We start from the raw sequence: 15,940 nt of genomic DNA on the forward strand, positions 1-15,940 counted from the left end.
CCTATACTCAAGCAAGTGCCTGGGATTTTCAACTGGTGGAGGTTGTTCAGGGTGGCAGCCGCTGAGTTATGAGTGTAGCGGCCAGGTTGGGGAGTGCCTGTGTTTCCAACAGTGATGTCTCAACTGAGATTTACTGTGGTATGAACATGACTGTGTTACCGCTGTTAACTTGAGCGGCCTTGCCTCGTCTCTCTATCTGTTGGATTTCGTGACCATGCCAATGTTTTCTTTCCGGTTTTGATGTTTTCCCTTCTGTGGACCAGAGTTGGTTTTCCAGCAGCTGAAATCAGGACCTCCCCCAACCAGAACCTTGATGAGCTAGTTAACCCACAATCTGCTCTTTGTGAAAAACACCAGTTTTGAGGTCTTAGCTAATCACAAACATCTTTAAGGGGCAAGTAGTAGTTTGGCATCAGCTTTAACTGAAGATTGCCATAGAGAGGCTCCTTCGCCTGTGGATTTTGCTCTATAGGTCCACGTTGAGGAGTACTATACTGGTATATTATTTGTATTTCCATAAATAAATCTTGCCTGAAGACCAGAGACAAAGCTAAAGTCACTAGAGGTCAGACAGTGGTGACACACACCTTTAATCCCAGGATTTAGGAGACAGATGGATCTCTGTGAGTTCAAGGCCTTCCTGGGCTACACAATATCAATGCCAAAACAAATCCAGGTGGTAGTGGCCTATACCTTTAATCCCAAATCTAGGGAGTCATACACCTTTAATCCCAGCACTAGAGAGAATATAAAATAGGAGGAGAGGCTTAGTCTGTGGTCACCCAGCCTTGGTAGAGGTGAGACTTTTCTAGTGGCTTAGCTGTTTTGCTTTTCTGTTTTTTGGGTTGAACCCCAATTTCTGTCTCTGGGTTTTATTATTCGTGCTACAGAGTATTGTGAAATCAAATCTGTTAGGATTGTCTCAGCCGGTAAAGGCGCCTGCTGCCAGGGCTAATAACTTGAGTTCAGTCCCTAGGACATGCATGGTGGGAGAGAAGTGGCTTCCTCAAGGTGTCCTACGACTTCCAGCTGTGTGGTGTGGAATATGCATGCACACACAACTAGATAATTTATTTTTTCATTTTATTTTTAGGAGTGTGGGTGTTTTGCCTGCATGTATGTCTGTGTACCCTGAGCATGCAGTGCTCATGAAGGCCAGAAGAGGGCCTCCAATCCCCCCGGACCTGGAGTTACACCTGTGTTTTTACTTAGGTGGGGGTACTTACTTGGCTGCTTAAGGCTCCACCTCTGCAGAAGGTAACTGACTTTCCTTGGCTATCATCTTCCCATGGCCTCTCTGACAAACCAGATAAAGCTCGGTGCCTGTAGGGCTTGTCTGTCACTGTCCAGTAGCCAAAGAGTTAGGTCTGTGGTCAGTAGCCGAGCTGGCAGGCCCCAGAAGTCACCCACACTGACACTTCCTTTCCGCAGATGGTGAATCTACAACTGGAGGAGGGGTTGAGGGACTTCCCATGGCCTCAGAGCAATTTAGCAACATGTTGGGGATTCACCAGACATAATGGCTCCTGGGTCACTGTTCTTCCCATGCCGTCTCCTCTCATGCCCACACTTGGAATATCTCACTCGTTAAACTTCCCGTGGCTGCTGTAACCAATGACCAATCCTTCGGTGTTTTGTAATAATGCAAGTTTGTCTTCCCTTTCTGGGGGTCTACAGCTTGACGTGAATTCCGCAGGGCTAAACACTAGGTGTGAGGAGAGCCGAGGTCCTCTCTGAGACTCCCCTGAGATGGCACGTAAACCTATTGTTATTATTTACATTATTCCCTGTGTAGAAGTTTGTTCATATGACTATGAGTGTATATGAAGCTTATAGAGTGGAAGCTTTCCATATGTGGTTTTCAAACATTCTTGCTGTTGGTTATCCCGCACCTCATGGCTTCCTCTGCCTTACCCTCTGCCATTTCTCTCCCCATTTAAAGCTCTGTCCCAGTTATTCCCCGTTCTCCCTGAATGTCACCATTCCGCTATTTCCTCTTCCGTCAAGCGTGTTTTCTTGCCGTCCCCACCAATGGCCCCTTTCTAGTTTCCTGACAAGTCAAGCCAGTCAGTGTTCGAGGTGGAGGAGAAAGGACCGATGAGTTGCCCACTCCTAACTGAGGACCTGTCAGTGGCTGATGGCTCCTGGGGAAGGAGAGCTAGTTTTTATGAGGGTGCGGCCCCTGATAGTCCACCATGCTTCAGTGATTGGCCCCACTCCAGTGAGGGTATGGGTAGCATAGATTTGACTCGGTGGATTATTTAAAACAAACAAAAAGGACACAAACTTGGGAGAGGGTGGGAAAGAGGGAGTAGATTTGGGAGGAGTTGGGGCAGGAATGGAGGTTAATATCAAAATTATACATTATATAAATGTATAAAATTCTCAAAGTATTAATAAAATATTGCATATTAAATAAACTAGAGTTATGTGAGCTGGTTTATTTACTTCTCTTATCCAAACAATTTTCTTTCATAAATGAAATTGTAAGGAGGTCTTATGGGTTGAGTCTAGGGATGAGAAAGAAGTGGTGATGTAGCTAAGCTTGAAGTTTACATTTAATCTAAGTAAGCAAAGGTTACTCTTGTCTTCCCTTCTGCCCTTTCTTCCTCCCCTTTCCCTTCTCTCCTTTCCTCCCTCACTTTTTCTTCTTTCTTCCTTCCTTCCTTCCTCTCTTTTTTTTTTTTTTAAAGATATAGCTCAGTCTGGCCTGAAGCTCACGATCATCCTGTGTCTACTCCTAAGTGCTGGGATTGCAGGCTGTGCCTCTAAGCGGTCATAGTTTACGGTTTTCAATGTCCCTGCTGGTACTGTCTTTAGGAAAGCATGCATTGTTTCTGTAGACATTCGTGGCTGTATTCCCTGTGTCAAAGTTTCTTTCAGGAAGATAAATCAGATCCCAGGATGAGGGGATTTATTTTCCTCTTTCCCATACACACCCTCCAGTTTTTCTGTATTGTTAAAATAAAAGCTGTAGTTGTAGGGGCTCTGAAGAGAGAGGCCTGGAGGCATTTTTACACCTTGGCCTTCTTGCTTGATTCAGTTTCGTTGTCTCCTCCAATCAGCTTCCTCCTGCCTTAGGACACATGCCTGGCAGCATCTTCCCACCTTGGGAAGGACTTCATTGAAAGATAAGGTCGGAGGTAGGCAGATCTCTATGAATCGAGGCCAACTTTGTCTACATAGCAAGTTCCAGCACAGTCAGGGCTGTGTAAAGAAACCACAAAGCAAGCAAGCAAGAAAACAAACAAATACAACACAACACAGAACAAAGGCAAAGCCCTTCCCCTCCACCTCCAAATGGAAAGCACTGGGAAGGGATTTTTGAGTGTCCTGCGTCTTAGCCCTTCCCCTCCACCTCCAAATGGAAAGCACTGGGAAGGGATTTTTGAGTGTCCTGCGTCTTGTGCTGGCTCCATGCTCCCACTGGGATGTATCATATGGGGCAGAGTCAATGATAGGAGCCCTTCCAGATTGCCATAGGAGCAGAGGAGTGGCCATCTGAAGGGGGCTTGCACTCCCTTCTCCTTCACGCATGTTCCTCACTTCTGCAGCTGTAGCTGTGAAGAACTGCCACAGACCCCAATATTCCTCCTGAGATCTTCTTGGTTACCCCAATCTCCACACTGAATACTGCTGGTGTCCTATCTTCGTTGGTGCCACCACTCCTTGGATATTCCAAGTTGCCCTTGATTCCCTCCACTCACAGACATTTGTCCCCGTGTGTCCCAGATGGTGGCCAAGTCCCTGATCTTAAATGATCATAGCACTTAAATGTCTTACTATGTCCCCTCCCTGGGTCAGAAGCTCTATGACTCTATATTATCCTCCCAAGCCTCCAAGCCCAATTTATTCACCAGTAGTTCCCCTAAAAATTCAGGGTACAATAGCATTTTACAGGTCAAGAAATGGGGCTTCAGTAAGTTCTAGGCTTATCAGAGGATGCGGGTTAGTAACCATAGGATTTGAACTGGGGTCTCAAAGACCAAGTCTAGTGAATGCTCCGATTCCCTCCACAGCCCGAAAACAGCTGCTGGATGAACTATGGAAGGCTCTGTTATTCTGAGTCTTGGTTCAGCTGACTTTTCTCAACAGTGACCATGAACACACAAGAGTCCTTCGGCAGCTGTGCCCTCGCTTGTTGCTCAGATACCAAGTGAGCCACTGACCTCTTGGCTTCTCTTAGGACATGTGGGTCTCTGACTCAGTGGAAGAAGACAGAGGGATGAGAAGAAAGCCTATTTCCAAAAAGAGCTGAGTAGAAGAATCCATAGAAAGCACTTGACCCGTGTCCTGAACCTGATTTAAGTTAGCACTCTAAATCAGAGCACTGAGTGGGGACTATAGGGCTTGGCTCTCCCCAGAAGCTGGAGAGTGGGTGTGCATCCTCCCTAGCTTTTTCCCCTACTGGTGGCAGCCCTGACACAGGCTTAGTTGTGTATATTTGTTCCTCTTGCTCCCCCAAGTGAAGACACCTTGCCTAAACAGCTGAGTAGGTGCTCAGCTGGCCTTGCCTGTTGGATGGGTGAATTGACTGGATGGATAGATGATGGGCTGGAATAGACTAGCTAGCTAGCTAGATTATAGATGGATAGATTATAGATAGATAGACAGATGATAGATAAATAGATGATAGATATAGATCGATGATAGATGGATAGATGATAAATGGATAGATAGATGATAGATGGATAGATAGATGATAAATACATAGATAGATGATAGGATAGATGATAAATGGATAGATAGATAATAGATAGATAGATGATAGATTGATAGATAGATGATAGATGATGATGGATGATAGATGGATAGATGACAAATGGATACATAGATAGATGATGGATAGATATAGATACATAGATGATAGATAGATGATAGATACATAGATAGTGATAGATGATAGATGGATAGATAGAGATAGATGAATGGATGAATAAAATAGAAGAATGGATGTGTGGATGGGATGGAATGGGTTGAAAGGACAGAAATGATAGAGGAATTGAAATGGTAGATGGGTAGAATAGAGTGGATGATGAAATGGATAAGTAAACGAATGGAATTGATGGGATGATAGAATAAGTGGTTGATAAAACAGATGGAGAAAAGCCAGGCATGGTGGTTCACAACTTTAATACCAGGACTCAGGAGGCAGAGGCAGGTGGATCTCTGAGTTCGAGGTCAGCCTGGTCCATAGAGTGAGCTTCCAGACAGCCAGAGCTGCATAGAGAGACCCTATCTCTCAAAACCAAAACAACAGCAATAACAGCTGACAAACTGGACAGATGGACAGGTAGGTTGGACAGACGGAATGGCATGGAAGGATAAAGAGTGTCTAGCTGAAGTCCTGGAATTCAAACAGCCATCTTTTTTATTTTTATTTTTCCCCATGTGACCAACTGTGCCCTAGCAGGGCACTTCTACAGAACAGGGCTTCTAAACAGTTACTGAAGGCTGTATGATAAAAGCCCCCAACATTCCCCCTCCCCTTCACAAAACACTCTCTGCTCTCTAATTGACCTTGAATGAGGTGGTGTTCACAGCTGTGACTTAGCAGCCATTGATCTGGCGCTGATGAAGTGACCAGCTGAGCCAGCCGCTGCAAAGGAGAAAGACAAGAACAGGGACAAAGAACCCCATGTCTCTAGGCACTCGCCTCCCCCACCCCCTTTGCTCCACACATCCACAGTATGCGCTTTTAAATAAACAAACAAGCAATTAATGGGTTGCTGCGGGGCCAGGAGAGGAAGTGGGTCCAACTCTGTCCCAGCAGTAGGGCAGGCTGGCACACAAGGACCCGAAGGGGCATGCCTAGTCTCATTAATCTCACTGGAGGGGCCTGCCCTCCTGCAGCCAGCATCTCAGAGCTGCTGGCGTGGGGACTTGGGCAGCAACGGGGAGCTTTTCGCATCTGCTTTTTTTTGTGGTTGTTCCAGTACTTTACAGTGGCCAGGGGGAGATCAGCAGCTCTGGCTCCCGTTGGCTGGGCCTGGCTGAGTGGACTGGGCAAGCTACTTTTGGGGCTTCAGATCACTCATCTGGAAAATGAGGAGCTTGGACGAGAAGGGCTCTTTTCCTAAACTTGTATTTATTTATTTATTTGCCTTAGACTCTGTTCTTGAAACAAAACCTAACTAGGTCACCTCTCTTCAGTACAATGCATTAAAGCAAAGTAACTGGAAAGGGGGAGATGGGAGCAACAGCAAGCTCCTTACTCCTGCCCCGATCCCCAGTCTGAGAGTGGCTCCCTGGAATCCCTCTGCTCTGCAGAAATCCCTTTGCAAAGTAATTCTCATATCTTACTCATTTTAACTGGGGTTGCTACTCGTCAGAAAGATTGCTAGCAATCTGACAAAAGAAGAGGTAATGGGCTTATTTATTTATTCATTTGCCAACCAGGATTCCAGAGGCAGGTGGTCCGGGGTGGGTCGGGCAGCCCCACAGTGCAGCCTGGGAGGAGAGACACAGGCTCCCCACCTTTCCCTTCTGTTCCATCACCCTGAGCCCGTGACTGCCAGTCTCGCATTGGACCCATGGTGTGGTATGGCTGCTGAAGCTCCAGACATCACATCCTCATTCCGAACAAGCAAAGGGAGGAAAGGAGACGTGGATTGGCTCCGGCAATTTAATCTGCTTCCTTTTAAAAGCTTTCCAGTCTCCAGCTGACGTCTCCTTGGCAAGAGCCAGGTTACATGATGACTTCTGGCTTGAAAAAAGTAATAATGAAAAATTTTCAACTGGGTGTATTGGCATCCACGATTAAAAAAACCAAAAAAAAAAAAAAAACCCACAAAACAAAAACCCAGAGTCTTACAAATAAGGATGTTGAAAGGAGTGGATGAACCACAGGAAAAGTCAATAGAACAAGCTAAATACCGTTGAACATTTACAAAGAACTAGGCACTATGCTGAGAGTTATATTAATACGCAATTATCTCATTTAATTCTCAAAGCTGCTCAACACAGCGAGCATTCACCCCATCTTTTAGCTTGGGATGTTGAGGCACACAGAATTTAAGGAACTTAACCAAAACTCTCAGCAAATAAAAGATTCAGATTTCAGCTCAGATGCTGATGCTGGAGTCAGAGCCCCCAAGGGACACTTTCATAGGAGAGCGGTGACGTCAGTAACCTCCATGATCCTCCAGTATAGTTTCAACAGCTCTCAAAGGAAGGGCTGGGAGTGCGGCAGCCTATGCCAGAGCTGCTCTGGCAGCCTCCTTATCAACTGTCCTGGTAAGAGGCGGCTCTGACAGCTGGGCAGACCTTGAAGCACTGGCCAGAAAGGAAGTATTTTAGATATGCCTTGGCAGCAGTGCAGGGACTTGACATGCAGCAATGATTTATGAAGCAAGATTAAAAGAGCTAAATATATATGGGTTGGCGCAGTAAGAAGAGGGTACTGCAGGGAGAGAGGGGGGCGGCGTGAAAGTAAAACAGAGAGCCTGGAGTGTTTCGGAAATCTTAGAGAGGAAGCAGCCTGGAATGATCCAGAAGTCTTAGAGAAGGTTGCGACAGCAGGATCACTGCCCAGATCTAAGGGAAAAAGAAGTCAGAGCCAGTGCTGGGTTCTGTGGATCCAGTGTTTAGAGCTTGTTGGGCAATCAGCTGTGACAGGGTAGGGGATGCTGCTGTCTCAAAGGGCAGAAGAGGGGCTGACAGGTCTGCCACAGTGGGACACTCCTGCAATCCCTTCACTCTGGAGCTGGAGGCAGGGAGCATGCGGCAAGTTCAAGGCCAGCTAGTTGGCATAGCCTGGGCTACGAGACCCCACTGAGAGCTGAGTGGTGCACAGCCATGATTCCAGCTCTCTGGGGGCAGAGGCAGGAGGGTGGCAAGTTGGAGGCTAGCCCGAGCTACTTACAGGGATGGCTGGCGCCTAACTGTAGTTAGAGCTCTGTCTCCACAGGGAGAAAGGATCTTCTTTAAGTGCAGCTCCATAGCTGCAGGTCACAACTTGCCTAGGGATCATTTCAACATTATTCCATTTTTCAGATGAGAAACCCAAGGCAAGACGGCTGAAACTGAGACAGAATAAGAAGAGCCCGGTCCGTCCCCCCGCCCCCGCCGCCTTTCTGTTAACAAGCAGCAGGCTCTGGTGGGACAAGCATCCTTTATAGCTTGCTCTCACCAGAAGCTACCTTCAAAGTCAAAGAAACGGGCATGTGCAGAATGGCGGGTCCCCAGCGGTTTCTGGTAGCAGCAGCGAACACCTTGAACTATCTAAGCTCTCCTCTTTATTTCCTCAGAGGGCACCCAGCAGATTCTGTCCTCTTAGATGAGGTTCCAGGGCAATGACATTTCTTGCCTCTTCATGATTTTTTTTTCTTTCTTTCTTTCTTTCTTTCTTTCTTTCTTTCTTTCTTTCTTTCTTTCTTTCTGTCTCTCTCTCTCTCTCTCTCTTTCTTTTTTTGTTTTTTTTTTCGCTTTTTTTTTCGAGACAGGGTTTCTCTGTGGTTTTGGAGCCTGTCCTGGAACTAGCTCTTGTAGACCAGGCTGGTCTCGAACTCGCAGAGATCCGCCTGCCTCTGCCTCCCAAGTGCTGGGATTAAAGGCGTGAGCCACCACTGCCCGGTGATGATTTCTTTCTTGAACTGAGCAAAATATTCCTCCTTTTTCTGTTTCCTCCCCCTCCTCTTCCTTCTGTATCCCCTATCACCCTGCACCCCTTCCTCCATCCTCTCCCTCCTCTTCCTTCTGCATCCCTCTCCCCACCCCGCACCTCTTCCTCCATCCTCTCCTTCCTCTTCCTTCTGCATCCCTCCCTCCCAGCCACCTGCACCTCTTCCTCCATCCTCCTTTCTTTCCTTCTTGTACTGAGCATTCAATCTAGTGTCTCACACTCATGCGGCAAGAACCCTACCACTGAGTTAGTTCAGCTCTTAGCTGTGCAAAGGTTTAAACACACAGCTAAAGAAGAGCTAGTTGGATCAGTCGTCAAGAGACCTCAGATCCAAGAGACACCACACAGACCCAGCCAGAATCAGATCCAGAAACGGAACACAGGGACACAAACACACAACAGAGAAAACATAGCCCCTGTTTAAGGAGCCAGCATCCTCCTGTGATTGACTGTCACCTCATGGACGTCCAGGAAGTGACATCTATGTTACATAGTCACGACTACACCCATGGAGATGGCCTCCTGGGTCAGGTGTTCTCCAAGGGTGTCCAGTGCTATGGTCAGTTTATTCACTGGAGAAAAGGTCCCCAGAGAGAAAGCATGCTGCAGCAGTTTCTCTAGGTCTGGCGGCTGATGTTGCTCAATTCTCATCTCTCAACTGCAGATCAGAAGGTTAGAGACCTGGAATTTCTTTTTGTAGCTAAGCTTTTTGTTTGAGTATGAGGGAGGCTTTTGAGGGTCTAGGTAACACATTGTGTTTTGATCATGTATATGAGTTAATTGTTATTTGTGGACTTCTCATTGAAGTCTACTCAGTATATTGAAGAATACTGTTTTAAACACTTAAAGCCTTCGATTTTGGCTGTGGCAGACTACAGGAGTCTCCAGTGGCATTCTCTCATTTTCCTTGGATGGTAACTTGTGATTTTGGGGGTGGGAGGGTTGAGACAAATTTTCTCTATGTAGCTCCTAGTTGTCTTGGAACTTGTTCAACAGACCAGGTTGGGCTCTGCCTTCTGAGTTCTGGGATTAAAGACATGTGTCACCACTGCCTGGCCTGTTTTGATTTATTTTGTTTTGAGTTTTTACAGTTGAGGTCCCTTTTTTAATTTTGCAACTAAAGTGTTTTATTCTTCTCTCTCTCTCTCTCTCTCTCTCTCTCTCTCTCTCTCTCTCTCTCTCTGTGCACGTCTTGTAGGACCCTTTTGTTCCTTTCCCTTGTCTAATATGTCTGTTCGCAGCGGCTTTTCTCTATTGCTCTTCTGTTCATTTGGCTTATTGTGGATGGATGGCCCAGCCTTGTTTGGGCTGCGCAGGCTCCGACTCTAGCTGTTCTGGGAGCAATATCTCAAACAAGGATATTAAAACAGGTAATGAACCATGCTTAAGGCCAAAACACATATCTTAAACCCGTCAGCTTTAATTTTCCCAGCATTCCTTTCTCAGCCATAAGCCTGGACAATGCACCTGAAATGGCACCTTACAGTTCTGCTTGCAAAAGGAAACAAGCAAACAAGTTCATTTTTACTTAAACTTAAAGCTTTCTCAGTTTAAACCTTTGAACATGTATCTAAAGCCACTGAATCACAGAGACACTTTAGTGCTCTAAGACATTTAGTGCGTCTGTTAATGCCCACACTGGGATCTATCCAGAGTGTACTCTCCTTTGCCCAGTGAACTCCAACTCGGCTTTATGCTGACTGGTCCTGGAGTTTTCTGTGTATCGGCCAAGATCCCAGCTGCGGCTGAGTCGCCATCTCTAAAGGGAGCTTCTCAGATTCCACAATCCTCAAGGTTGAACTGTGTCGCCTGCTGCCAAGGATATCTCCATGCCCACCGCATCCATAAATGTCCAATTCCAACAGGTAGCAACATGTCAATTTCTGCCGAGCCCAAGAATCAGGTGCAGTTTGCAGAGCAAAAGCATACTGTAGGTAGGTCTGAGGGTCCCATCAAGGTTTGGAACTTATTCTTTAAGGAAGAAGAAGAGAGAAGGCAGGAAGCCGCATGGGAGGGGCAGGGGAAGAGTAGCTGGCAAGGGCTTCCCCATGCAGCTGAAAGACAGTTTCTGGGAGAGCTCTGGGTTCCCAGAGTAGGTTTTGCCTGCGTGTATGTCTGTGTGGGGGTGTCAGATCTCCTGGAACTGAAGGTATAGACAGTTGTGAGCTGCCATGTAGGTGCTGGGAATTGAATCCAGATCCTCTGCAGGAACAGTGTGCTTAACCATCGAGCCATCTCCCCAGCCCCTGTTATCTTCTTCTTGTTTTTTAAACCAGTAGAAGACTATGCTGGGGTACCTGGCCTCCACCTGTGGGTGTCAGATGGGAGCCAATGCTGTCTCCCTGTGTCTTTGGACACAAGGCTCCCTTAGCAGGACTGGAGTCACCCAGGCAGGCCAGGTGCCCCATTCTCCCCCACCCTATCCTTGTTTGAAGTTCAGACCAGCCTCCAGCCTCCAGCCTCCGCAGTAATGGGTGGACCAGGGCAGGAGAAAAACTGGTGATGACTGATTTATGCCTTCATTGTATGCAGATCATCTGGCAAGGTGATCAGGCCGCCCCTTGACCTGATCCCTGGTGCTGGGCTGGGCGGGAAGGTGCCACAAGCGTCTCTGGTTTTAAATGCTTTTGTTTCAGGGTCACCCATCAGAAGGAAGGAGTGGGAGGTTACGGGTGAATAAACATGAAGTGCAATCACTTCATGAGGGAGAGGGAGAAGGGTTGGTATGATTTTGTTAAGTGGTCTTTGCCCCAGCTTCCTTCTTGAAGCTCTGTGGTAAGGACCAAGCAGGTCACATGGAAATTGTCAAATGTATACCCACAGAGCCTGGCTCAGGTTTCCCATGACAGCTCCCTTGCCTGGCCTGGGAATTTGGATGTTTAGCAAACACTTTGGGCACTCCTGAATCACGTGTCACCCTGGCAGGTTGAGAACTCCATGCCAGTTCCATCTTCCTGGCCTCCTGCTTCTGTGAGAGGTTTCTCTTCAGCAAACTCCCCTTTCCTCCCTTCACGGCTACCAGAGGATCTTACGCCTGCAGCCTGGATGGAACTCAACGCAGCTTCAGCCTCGAAGGAAAAAGTTTTATGAATAGGATTACACAGAGCAAGGACAGGGGAGTTGTGCCTGCTTTTGCCATCAGGAGTTGGACCTGTGCCCTCTTAGCCACCTGGGTCACTGCTCTCCTCCTGGGGACAGGGCAGCCTGGCTTGACACAGCAGAGGCAGGAAGGGATCTATCTCTGGTCCCAAGTGTTGGCAGAGAAGAGAGGAGGGGTGAGAGGGTGGAGGACAAATGGGGAGGTTTGCAGCAAAGAGGGTGGATTGAGGGAATAGTAGAAGAGGGAATGAAGGGGGAGGAGGGGGAGGAAGAAGACAGAGGAGGAAGGGGAGGATGGATGAGGGAGAGGGAGAAGGGCAAATAAACCGTGAAAAGAATCTTCCCACAGAGAAAGACCTCTCCCATTCTGAGCACTTGCTTGGGCCGCCCTCATCCAGTAGGGTCCACCCTCATCCTCAGGACCTCAGGAAATGCCCACAGTGTCCTTTTGTCCTAAAGCACCACCATCCTTACCTTTAGATTGGTAAGCCGAGGTGCAGCCGAGGTGCCCAAGGCCATGTTGACTTGTAACACTGGAGACTGGCTTGGAACTCTGCCTGGCTCATGATCATACATCGATCCCTGCCATCAGCTCTCTCTGCCCACTCTGACTAAAGGACAGATTCAATGAACAGAATGGATCTTCTTCGACCTGGATCTGCTGCTGCGGCTGCACAGAAAGACCCTGGGAGGTACCCAGCTCCCAGTGCATTGCAGGCAGGGTTTCTGGGGTGTTAGGAAGGGGGGGACCTGGGGGTTCTGCCCCGCTGAGGAAGACACCCAGGGTCAGCATGCTGGCTCAGCCCACAGCCTCACTGACAGGTTTATTACCAAGCTTTACAGCTTCCAAGCTTAGTCACTGCTGAAGTCAGGCTGCTCAGAAACAAACACATAGCAAAGCTGTGACCCAGCCGCCCAGTCTGGGAGAGGCGACCCACCCTGGGCAGAACAGGCACCGGAGAGGCAGCAGGCTGAGGTCTGGTGTGTTTGTGGTGAGCCGCATACTCTTCTTTACTTTTCCTTGTCTTTCCTTTGAAGCTCTGCGGGTGTAAGAAGCAGAAGCCTGCAGCCCCTTGAGATAACCTAACACTTACAAGGGTGTGGGGTGTCCTGTCTCCTAGGACTCCCATGGGAGTTCAGCCTGAAGCAAGGAGAAAGAAAGAAGGAATTTAAGGCCGTCCTGCCTTTCAATTCACGAGCAGAGAAGAGGCAGGCCAGGATCCAAAATAGTTCAGCCCAAATTCCTTTTCCCCTGACTACTCTTTCCCCACACATGGCCTCTATGAAAACCCGACCTTCTCAAATCTCCCTAGTTGTGACCCATTACTAAGTGTGACCCAGTACCAGAGCCTTCATCTGTCTGGGTCTGCAGCAAGCAAGATCGAGCAGCAGTCAGTGTCTCCCCTGCCCAACTGAGCAAAGTCGGGATAAATAATATCACTAGGGAGCAGCCCCTCCTGCTGTCCGAGGCTTCAGGAACATGGAAATTTCCTTGCTGCTGGCTCTTCCTGTGGCCAGCTCCTCTCACTTTCCTGTCCCAGGCTGGAGAAGGGATCAGGAATCCAGTTAGATGGAGAAGTGTCTGAGGAGAAAAACTTCCGGGGAGCCTTGAACTTGCCTGATTCCCTCGGATTATGGCTTAGCGCACATGGATCAGGTCCTGAGCATTCGGTCTCCAGTTCCCCCTGACTCATCCTGGATCCACCCACTGCTCAGTAACCCAGGGAACTGAGTTGTCCATCCCTGTTCTGCTACCCCACACCCAGATCTGTACTCCGCGTAGCAAATAGCAATCGTGTCTTGCTCTCTTTAGGACTTCTGCTTCCAAAATACAGTCCACTTCTTTCCCTTTCTTTTCACCCCTTTCCCAGTGTACACTAATGTTTTATGATAAAAATTACTCCTGAATTTCATCTAATCGTAACGTAGTAAAAGCTGTTACGATGCTGTAATGCCTGGATGTCCCCAGCCACGAAGGTAAAGAGCGTCGTCGGAAAGATTGTGACAGGATTGGCCAAGCTGTGCATCTGGGAAGCTCTGGGATCTAGGGGACAGCTGTCGCCACGTCACATCCAAATTTACATGACACATGTGTGTGCATTGTTGTGGGGCTTTCCTGAAGCAGCACTAAAACCCATACTTAGGATATTAGTTCCAGAGTCTTCTAGATTTAAATCCCAGCAGTGCCACTTACTAATTTTATGATGCTGGCTGATATGTAAACCTCAGAGTCTACAGCTGTCAGAGGTGAGAGAAGAATGCCTGCCTCTCAGAGTGGCGGCGGTTCAAAGTATATTGACCAGGAATAGCTGTGTAATAACCAACCATCCTATCATGGGAGAAGCAGTTTCTTTATTAATTAACCAATGAAAGCAAAAGATAGAAAGATGACCCTCCTCCATCAAATGAGCATGTTGGATGTTTCTGAGCCTTGTCCAGGCTGGTTGCCTCTTCAAGCTGAAGGTCTGGTGGGCTCAAGTCCACCTGTTGAGTTTCACAAAGCCCAGGACTTCTCTGACAGCAGCGGCAAGACAGAAGAGAGTCAATGCTAGTGACTGCTCAAGCGCATGTCAAGCCTTCAGAGCAGCTTGTTTAGTCCATTGGCTAGAACAAGCCTCAAGCTGAGCCCCGTGGTGGACTCAGCCCACCAGCAGGACATGGGAAGGGTGAGGATGTAGACGTGAAGACTCAGGCATGACGATCAGCCATAGAAGGTTTGGCTCATTCACAACCATGTGGCTGGCATTTAGGAAAGGGGGACCCCCGATCACTGCTGGGCCCCTTGCGGTTTGTGCAGAACCCCTACCTCCAGCTCATTCTGGGTAGACTCTAGGTCTCACTCCACACCGAAACATCACCAATTTACCACTGCTCTCTTGTTGCTCGCCTTCCTCTGATTTCAAGTCACAAACATTGTGTAGCCTTCTCTTGTTCTCTGCACCTTTGAAGTTCTTCCTCCCTCTCACAGGGTTCTTTCAATGTTGATTTGTGAGCGCATACACATACACATTTAAATCTGCACGTGGGAGAAAATGTGATGTCTTTCTGACACAAATGTCTCTAGCATCATGACCTCCGGTTCATTTTCCTACACATGTTTTGACCTAATTCTTTGTTGCAGGTGAGCAAAGTTCCACCATGCGGAGGTACTGCAGTTTCTTTCTCTTTCCATCCGCTAGTGGACCTCTGGGCAAACTCCACACATCAGCTATTACAAACAGTGCAGCAGCAAACATGGAAGACCATCACCAGCTGCCTTTGGGTGACGTCATGACTCCATGTGACAAATCAAGGAGGGAGTTTCAGCAGCAGAACCCTGGGTGTTGATCGCCTGTGAGTAACACCTGTGTAGTACTGGACCCAGAAGGTGAGCCCCATACCGCAGCTTACCTCGTCATGAGATGTGGATCCCATGTCACAGTCTCCACGGGATATTAATTACTCCCCGTGTGTTTTAAGGTTTATTACCTCGGGAACATTTCTTTAATGCCAGCCTTGCTGGGTCTCATGAAGGCAAGACCTTTGTCTTTGTGAGTTAGCCAATACCTGTGCTTGGTATACCCTCGACACCTTCATCTTTTGGGTGAATGGGGAGACAAAGACAGGCCCCTAGAATGCCACTGGTCTCAAGTGAAATGTGAGATAATAAATTCCTTAAAGAGGTTTTTGGGAAACATGAAAATGTGGAAGTAAGTATGGAATGCCCTCCAGATGGCCTGGCCTGGGTTCATGCAGCACATCTGTCTGTCTGCCTGCCTGCTTGTCTGTCTGTCTGCCTGCCTGTCTTTCTGCATGTCTGTCTGCCTGCTTGTGTGTCTGTCTGCCTGTCTGTGTGCCTATATATATAATATCTCTATGTCTACCTATCATCTATCTATCATCTATCTATCTATTTATCTATCTATCTATCTATCTATCTATCTATCTATCTATCTATCTATCATCTATCTACAGTAATCTGCCCTTAATTTCTGCCAATGGGTACTTAAAAATATAGAATGCAGATATTTAAATCATACCTGTTCTCCCAGCTTCTCTTCTCTCTCCAGATCATCCTAGAGTTCCTCAGTGGACATTTGAGGTTGCATAAAGAGAACCCTTTACTTTAAATTTCTCTTTTCCAACCCCTCCTGTGCCCCTTGGTCCCTGTGACTCAGGCAGGCTTGTCAGCCACTGGGAACATATTGCCAATGTCTCATTAAAAGAGTGAAATCTCTC

This window comes from Microtus pennsylvanicus, chromosome 5 (assembly GCF_037038515.1).
Source record: "Microtus pennsylvanicus isolate mMicPen1 chromosome 5, mMicPen1.hap1, whole genome shotgun sequence".
Taxonomy (NCBI): Eukaryota; Metazoa; Chordata; class Mammalia; order Rodentia; family Cricetidae; genus Microtus; species Microtus pennsylvanicus.